Genomic DNA, 9,279 nt, shown 5'->3' with positions numbered 1-9,279 from the left:
TATCCTGTTTCAAGTTCAAAGACGGCTCATGTTTGTATAATTGATTTTTTTTAATGTAAAAAAAACTAGTACAGAACAGCATACTATAAAATGGAGGACCAAGCGTTCCAAAGTTAAATAAATAAATATATCATTTAAATAAATATGTGTCATGAGGTATTTCATTATTTCAGTATTTATGTCAATTGTTATTTATTTAAATATTTTAAACGATTAAATATTTATTTAATATTTTCAATATTTATTTATTTATTGATCTATTTATTCATTCTTTCATTCCTTTAATTTCGGCACTTCTGTTCCCCTGGCACTGTTGAACATGAAAGCAATCATCCAAATCGTAATGATATTGCGTGAGGAGAAAGAAGACCGTGTCCAATGAGTCCTGCAAATGTCGCGATAAGTGAAAGTAATTCGGGTGGGGTAAAACAAAAGCAGTAATTTCTAGTTTTCGCCACAGTGTGGAAGCACGAGTCCTTTTGAAAAGCTGAATAGGAAGTATCTGGGACAACACCCCCCAAGTGGAGACTTGAGACCGTTCCTGTGTGCAATAACAAACACATAACAAGTAACCTTTCTATTAAAAAAAACTAAATATTCGCGAGGAAAAACGTAATAAAAGATGTTTTTATTGTGCAATGTATGTGACAATTAGAACATGAAACCGAAAAGACGGCTGACAGCATGTGGTCAAACAGTTGCAGTTGCAGTTGCATATGTGTTGAACCAACAGTATCCTACTGGTGACCTCACTCACTCTTTCACGGCTCATCCGTCTATTAGACATCTCGCAGTGGACCATTAAACCCCAGGCAAGTAAGTGACATTAGGCCGGCTTTCAGGCCCGCCGTCTCGAGATGAAAGTTTCCTTGGAAGACAGTCGAATGAGCGCTAATGAGATCTGCTTCCTCTGCCTCCCAGCCTGCAGATTAGTTTACTATCGATGTCCAAGAGCGACCATTAGTTTGGGGAATACCTCTGCGGAGACGTCTGTTGACGGCATGACCGATAATCTGCAAAGCACGGCGTTGTACTTTGCTTTGGCCCGCAGATGACGTTTTCCACCAATGTGCCTGCTCAGCAGAGTGAAGCCAAATGAATACATTGAGGCACAAAATCATCTCGTTTTTATTGGGGAGGGGGGCATCTGGGTTCGATTGGCTCTTCCTGTCATTTATAAATCGCGTTAAGCATCTTATTGAATTTCCCCCCTTTCTCAAATGCTGCTAAATGTTTCGTATAGATTTTCATTACAGGCAATGGAGTGAGAGCTCTGTTAGCAAATTGCCTGAGCGAGATGGCGGAGCACCCCAGGGCTGAGAGTGCGCCAACACTTGACGAAGAAACAATGCACAATGGCCACTGTATAACAGGAGACAATGGGCGTTTATCCGGGCCTTCGCTTCTCCTTTTCTTTAAACCGCCCTCGAGTTGTTCCCCATAGTTTTTCTATTCATTCCACCTCCGCCATGATGCACCTCACAGATTAGCTTTAGTGAAGTTAAATAACTGTGCTAATAGAGTCGTTCCTCGCAATATCTTGGTTCACTTTTTTTTTTTTTTTTTGCAGTTTCACTGCATTGCACATTTTGAAATCATAGCTGTCTAATTTTATATTGCAGAGTTTTGGCCAAATGGCGGGATTTCGTGGTGATCATCTTTCCTTACAGACTGCGATCGAAGACTCACTTACGTAACAATAAGGGAGAGCCAGGAAGAAAGAGTATGTGAAAGACAGAGAATGTCCAACATCTGAGATCATTTTCACACTTAAGAAAAGAAGAGAAGAAGAAGAATGTGAATGTTGCTGTTGCCTTTCATCTTGGCAAGTGCCACTCTCATATCATTTTCACAACAATGTCTGTTCCTTTGTTTTTATGTCTACAATTCTCAAAAAAGACATTGTTGGCAGATACTTCTGGCGCAATTTTGCTCATAATTAGAAGTGGTTGCTTAGCGACCTACCAGGAAGTAGCACGGACGCTTTTCCCACTTGTTGGTCTAACAGTGTGCCTATGGTGACGCTAAGCTAGTAGGGGCAAAGTGTCAGCGCATTCCATGTTTAATGATGGCACGAAATAACAAGGATGCGTGCACATTATTATACATACCATGTAGGCACGTCCATTCACTTGTAAAATGGGCCCAAGGAGGTCATGTTTATGTGTTATTTGTTGGCTAGTTGGAACTGAAGAAGGCTTGGTCGGATGACAGGCGAAACATCTTGTAAAGCAACGGGAACAGTCCAATTGTGATTGATTCTCTGAGAATGAAATGATTCCGAAGAATGAGAATATTTTCAGGCATGTGTTGCTGTTTGCACTCTGAAATCACTCCGCTAATCCTTCTCCTATTTGACGCGCCGCCGCCATGCCATGTAGCTTTGAATACCCCCCCAATAAATAAACTCACCATTTAAAAATTCTGCATTTTATGTTTCTTTTTCCGATATTTGCATTTGTTTGGAGAAACAATAAGAATTTTAGAATGGCGCAAATACTTTCTCACGGCATTGTAAACCTGCCCATGGTTATACACAAGATAAGCAGTTTGTTTAGCGTTTTGTTATTTTACCGTACCGAATGTGAACCAAACCCTGATTTTTGGCATTATGTTACTCTCCTAGCCATTATGCATTTATGTCGTTCCACCATTATAAACAACTCCCTGAGGGCAGCAATAACTAAAATATGGCCCACAACAACAAAAAGTTGGACTCCTCTGTCCTCGACTCTCGCTTTAATTTTCAGACCGCACATCCGCTTTCTTTTCCGCCGTTTGTTGTCGAATGTGAAGAGGCCGCAGCTTGTCGTTCCTCGCCTCACATATCTCTCCTCCGACTCAAACTCCGCAGGACTGACCGAAAGAAAACCTCAACCTCAGAAGCGCCGTGTGTTTATATTTCCATGATGAGTCCAACCTGCCCAATCAGACTTCCACTGACTGGCCTTGAACTGAAACCGTATACATCTTAACCATCCCAGCCATCCGAGGAAGCCAGTGGGAGCCCAGGCTGCGTTAATTGCACACGCCGGCCCTTGTAGTGTACCGAGTCCAATGCATTTAGTGTTTCTAATTGGAACGGAATTTCTGTGTTTATGTTAGCGCTGGTTGCCACAGATGGACCCCTCGAACCCACCAACCAGCCAGACTAAAGCTCCATGGAGGAGGGAACCCAAACTGTCCCTTCCTAGAATCCTTTGAGCTGGGAGGAAACAATCGGGAGGAGAGGAAAAAGCAGTTTACTCGGTCACTCATTGTTTTTAGCGTTTGTGCTCGAAGATGGAAATGGGCAAACATGCCGATTTTTACCATCTTAACTGTTCTTTTTCAAATGTAAGCGACCCCACACATGACCAGTTAATACGTGTCAGAGATCGTAGAAGCTGGACTAACTGTTTGCTAATCAGGTAACTACATTGCATTTGCAAACATTTCCCTTCATCATTTTTCCTGTAGTGAACGATTTGTGGGACACATAAGGATTCTCGATTAGAAATATTGAACAAAAATGTAACATTTACGATTGTTGGCCGCAATCGTTTTCCGAGGAGAAATTTCTTCTTTCACTTCAACTCTTTCTCAGTCCGGATGCCCTGTGGCACCGTGCCGCCTCTCACAGGTCAGTCTTGACATCTGGTTTGGGGGAGGAGACTCAAAACGGTTGGCGCAGATATGGTTATGTGTGCTGTGCTGTGTTAGTCCTCTTTAGGATCCGAATCAGAAACAGAATCCTCTTTATCTTGACAAAAAAATACCTTTGAGACATACAAGCATAAAAAGACATTATGGAGAGTCACTTAGCCTCTAGCAATTTAATGGCAAGAGGGAATACATTTTTGGAAAGTCTGCTGGTTTTAGTTTGCATTGATCGACAGCGCCTACCGGAGGGAAAGCGCTGGAAGAGGTGGTGACCAGGATGTGGAGGCTCCAAGAGGATTTTGCATGCTCAAGGGTGGGTAGGGGGGGGGGTACCCGGGATTTTTCCGGCAGTCCTGATTGTCTGTTACGGTCAAAGTTTGTCCCTTTTTTGTGGCAGCACCAAACCAGCCTGTGATGGAAGAACACGGGACTGATTCGGTGACCGCTGTGTAGAACCGCCTCAACAGCTCTCGTGGCAGGTCGTGCTTCCTCGGAAGCCGCAGGAAGTACATCCTATGCTGGGCCTTTTTCATGGTCTCCCACTTCGTGTCCTTCCGTGCCACTGAGCGATTTCATGAAAAGACATATTTTGACGGACCGGCATGGAAACAAATTACTCACCGTTATGCTCAAAGTAGTTGTCGCAATTAGTGGGAGCACTGCGCATGTTTTTCTCTTCAACGAGCCAGCTGGTCTCCTCTTGTGTTCCAGAGCATGGCGGGACATCGTAGTTAGGCTCCCAAAAATTAAGCATTTTACTGTTTGTTACTATTTCACTTGTGATTTTATTGTACTTGAGGATAAACTTTTATATTTTGACAGTGACTGTGCTACCTGTCTCGTTTTAGTATACACGCTAAATAAAGTTCTCACGGACGTATGAAGACTGTGGCCCTGTTGGTTGAACACTTTTGCTGGCCCACAGAGCGTTATAGTCTGCCGTCAAAATTTGCCTGTAAACTGGCCGATTGGAAGACGAGATGCAGAGTAGTAAACTTAACACGAGAACTAGTTGACGAATCGGTTCAAACCCTATCAGACAGACTTAAAAGTTACAGAGCATTTAAGTGTTTTTTTTTTGGAAAACTTGTTCCACAAGCTGGTCAGCTGTTGCTCTGCTAAATATATGCAGCGATTTAAATTTTTTTTTTTTTTCATTTTCTGCAGCCTCCAACAGGAGTTTACAACTTTTTTGCACGCGCAGCCAAGAACACACAAACTGGTGAAATTTGTCCAGGTGGACAATTATTTTTTTATTTTATTTTTTTCCCCCATCATCAGCCAGTTTGCAATGCTCTTTTCCACTGCGGCGAACGAGTCTGCACAGCCGCAGCCTCAAAGCCACTGACAGATAAATGGAGGTGCACAAGAAAAGTCTCCATACATGAGTGGACGCTATATGCACGGAACAAATGTTTGTTCGCTGGCAGCGGCAGACCCGGTCACATCTTGTTAGCGTGATTGGACACCCGAGAGGTTCTGACAGCATGCTGGCATTGACTGGTGTGGCCCCGGGTGACGGGGACATACCTGCGGCTGTCTTGTGTACTCAGCGGGGCACGTGGTGACGATTAAGCGCGCACAGCAGCGGCAGAAACAGCAGCTGGGGCCTGGAAGAGGCGGGGACTAAGGTTGTGGTTGTCGACGGCAGCCGCTGACTCGCCCGACACGTCCTCAGCAATTACAAAACACGCTCAATGTACTTCGCGACTTTGATTTTTGCCATCCCGTAAGTTCTGAACCTCAAAACATGGGGGGGATTTTATGACACTTTAAAGAAGAATGTGTTGGGGTTTTTATTAAAAATAATAAACCTGTTGTAAAGTGTCTGAGTAGCATATCCATGGCATGCTTTTGTCCTGTCTCATGCAAATGAGTCACTGGTTACTCCGCCCCCCTCTTCTGCACTCTGAAGAAAAATATCGAGCGCCCATAAAAACATTAAAAGCACGGATTGCATTTTCACTTGCGGTCGCACTTCATCACCAAGTCGCTAAATTATACTTGCCAATCAGCCTACAGATCTGTACGTGTGGCGCATGCAATGGACAAACGTCGCCAACCACAAAGCCCAAATCTCCTCCCCCTTGTTCAAAAGTTTGCTTATCAGCTCAAGCTAACCTGTGCTAATATTTCAGCTCTCCTTTAGCTTTTTGGCTTTGACACGATAGCGTTCGCTTGTAATCCGGCCCCTTTTTAAAAATAGTGGATCTTTGGCCAGCCTAGCTGCCAAGTCACGGGTGGAGGAACAAAGTGTGGGGACCGTATTATGTAAATTAGCCACACTCCTAAAACACAAACAGGCAACATTCTGAACGGCCCACACACAATTTCAGAAATAAGCAGCTCGCAAAAGAGTTTCATGGTTACTTCATTTCTCATTTGAAGGGTGGGGCACTCCAGAGACCCAACTGGTTGTATACAAGCAATTAAAAATAATTTTTTTTCTCTTTTAATCAATCAAATGCCGTCTATTGGCAAAAGTGTTGGCCTCCCCATCACCAAAAGAGCTTCCCCTCATTTTCTTAATGCAACTCAACTTTATTTCTAAAGCCCTTTATAAACAACCACAGCTTGGAAAAAAGTGCTGTGCACGGATATAAATAAAAAATAAGCTGGAAAACAATTTAAACTTAAAACAATAAAACACATTAACATTAAAACAAGTGCAGAGTTGAAAGCCAAAGAATAAAAATGGGGTTCAAGACGAGTTTTCAAGCAGCTGGTCAGCTGACCTGACTCACAGGCCCGAGTGTAAAAACATCTAAAATGCACAGGCAGCCAGCAGAGAGAGGTCACAATGGAAGTTCTGTGCTCCCTGTTACGTGCTCCAGTTAAGAGGCGAGCAGCAGGATTTTGAGCCAACTGGACACGTTTAGTAGAGGGCTGGCTGGCTCCAAAATAAAGGGCATTACAGTGATCCAACCGAGATATACGTAATAAAAGCATGGGTTTGTGTACATTCTACTACCCAGTCTCTTCAAGCAGCTATATCGGCACGATACAATACATTGCCATCAACGTCAAACCCCTGAGCGCGGTTGTCACGCCACTTAAACCCTTTCTACTCCTAGATTGCGGCGCTACCGTCGTCGTTAAACATCGCTTCATGGGGGTGACTGTCGTCATCCTGGAAGGTGCACTTCATTTGATTACAGCAGTATTTTTTCTCACCATTTCGAACGTTCCGTATCCCGCAGTCTTCCTTTGGCCTATCTTAGAGGACATCTCTTAAAAAACGACTCAGAGAAAATGACCCGTCAGTTGGCAGCACATTTATTCAGTCGCCCCTTGATGTCTCTCAGAGGGCCCTTCGGAAGAGACACATGTTTGTAATAAGGCTCTTTGCATAAATGTCTAGCAGCGCTCCTTCTGGGAACCGGGGCCTGACTTTATGGCGCTGGCCCGCCTCAGCTGTAAATTGTCTTTTAAAAAGGAAGATGAAGGCGCAGAGGGAGTTAATCTTCTTGTTTTCCCTCTCTCACGTGCTGTTGGAGTGCGCCTCCGCCTCGGAAGGTGCAAGGAGAGGATGATGACGAATGAAAAGAGGGGAGAAAAACCTCGGGGCTTTGGCAAATCACCTAATAAACGAGTGGGAAGGTTACAGGCAAGGTGACCGCTGAGAGGAAAAGCGGGGCAATAAATATTCCTGTTGAAAAGCTTTCAGTATATATGCAGTGCAATCGTGCTAATTAGAGTCCGTTTGTCAAATTATGCTGGGAAATACATTTATTTTATATATTTGATTGAGCTTAATTATTAGTTTTTAAATTGCTTGAATGGTTAGCGTGAACAATATTATTACAAATACAGGTAAATAAATCAATAAATGGAAATAGAAAGTATTAGGTATCAGCATTATGTGCATAATTATCTTTGCACTGCAGTTGGTTGCTTGTGTCAGGATTTAACAAAACATTACACAAATATCAAGCATAATAAATACTTTTTATTTTATTTATACTATACACTATATACTGCTGTTTGTGTATTATATTGGCTTTTGTGTTTTGAATGAATAGTAATAGTACAAAAGTTTCTTTCAGGGCTTTGAGTCGAAAGGTGCAACTCATGTATTACTGTATATAGATTCACTCCACAGAGTGAAATATTTCCTGATTTTATTTGTTATAATTTTCATAACTATAGTTCGCAGCTCATGAAAGCACATCACTTGCCATTTCGAGAAAATAGAATATTACTTAAACACAATAAGTCAAAAAAATCAGGTAGGAATTGGCTTTCTGGAAAGTATTTTTATGTGTTTAATACATACAGTATCTATGGGTTTCACTTTTATACTGTACTATTACCATTGATTAAAAACAGGTAATATGCTGTAATACATAAACTACACTATGTAGTGTGATACCAATACATTTATGTAAATGTGAATAATATTAAAAGGAGGTAAGTAAAAACTAGTTATTACGTTTAATATTTGCACAATATTTATTTAAATCCTGCCAACAAGTAAACTGCAGTGAAAAAATAATATTGCACATAAATGTAACACATGATACTGCGTTGATTACAATTAAACACTTTTCAGTCGGAATATTGGGTGGAAAATAGAAATCCATATTCGCCCTTGCTATTATTAATCATGTCAATCAAGTTATTGGCCTTGTTTCCTAAGATCCAGTGAACAAGCAACAATGGCGATCAATGTCACTGCTGATGTGCGCGTGTGTGTGTGTGTGTGTGTGTGTGTGTGTGTTCGAAAATCCTCGTAAATGTCGCCCCTCGCTGGCCTGACTTTCCCACACCTTCCTTGTTACTCAGCAGTCCAATTAAAGCTGATTTAAGGCTTCACCTGCGTGCCCACTGGGACGGGCTCCCCTCGGGGTGCCGCTTGTCTGTGAGTGATGGCTTGATGAGATAATGACACGCAAAACCACACACACACACACATACACACACACACACACACCGCCACGGGTCTTACCTGCAGTCGCCACCTCTGATTGGATCATTATCTCAGATGAGACAGACCCCCCTTGCCCCCTTGTGAAACGGAAAAGGTCACACTGACAGTCGGATCACTTTGAAGAATGACAAGCCGCTAATGAAAATTGAACATGGCTCGGCTAACTCAAGTTACAAATCTCTGGCTTTGTGCTTTCACGCGCAGGATGATGATGATGATGATGATGATGATGATGATGTTGTTCGGTGGTTTTTGTCTGTCAGAATTGTTTTCGTCCCAATGGTCAAAAGCGGAGTTTGTTGTGATTTTGCACGAATTCGCGGAAATAGAAATAGTCCCACGATGAAAACATATTTGTCGTGCAAGAAACGTAAGCTAAGTTCACCGCCGTTGATGTCAAGACAAGACAATCAAACGATCAAACGATCTTTTACTTTAATGACAAAGGCGTAATGCGCATTTGCATCATGTAAAAAGTGAAACACAAAACGTTCGGGTTCTCACATACTTCTGCTACTGCTTTTGGAATCACCGTTGCACAAAAGGCACCAAAATCCAGAATGTGTACTCACTGGAGCGTTCGTCGCGGGGCGCTGGAGCCTATGCCAGGTGACTTCGGGCAAAAGGCGGACTACATCCTGAACTGGTCGCCAGTCAGTCGCAGGGCACATATAGACACAGACAACCATTCACATTCACATCATCAC

The sequence above is a fragment of the Phyllopteryx taeniolatus genome, chromosome 9 (genome assembly GCF_024500385.1).
Source record: "Phyllopteryx taeniolatus isolate TA_2022b chromosome 9, UOR_Ptae_1.2, whole genome shotgun sequence".
Lineage (NCBI taxonomy): Eukaryota > Metazoa > Chordata > Actinopteri > Syngnathiformes > Syngnathidae > Phyllopteryx > Phyllopteryx taeniolatus.
Note: the sequence above shows the minus strand (reverse complement) of the source record.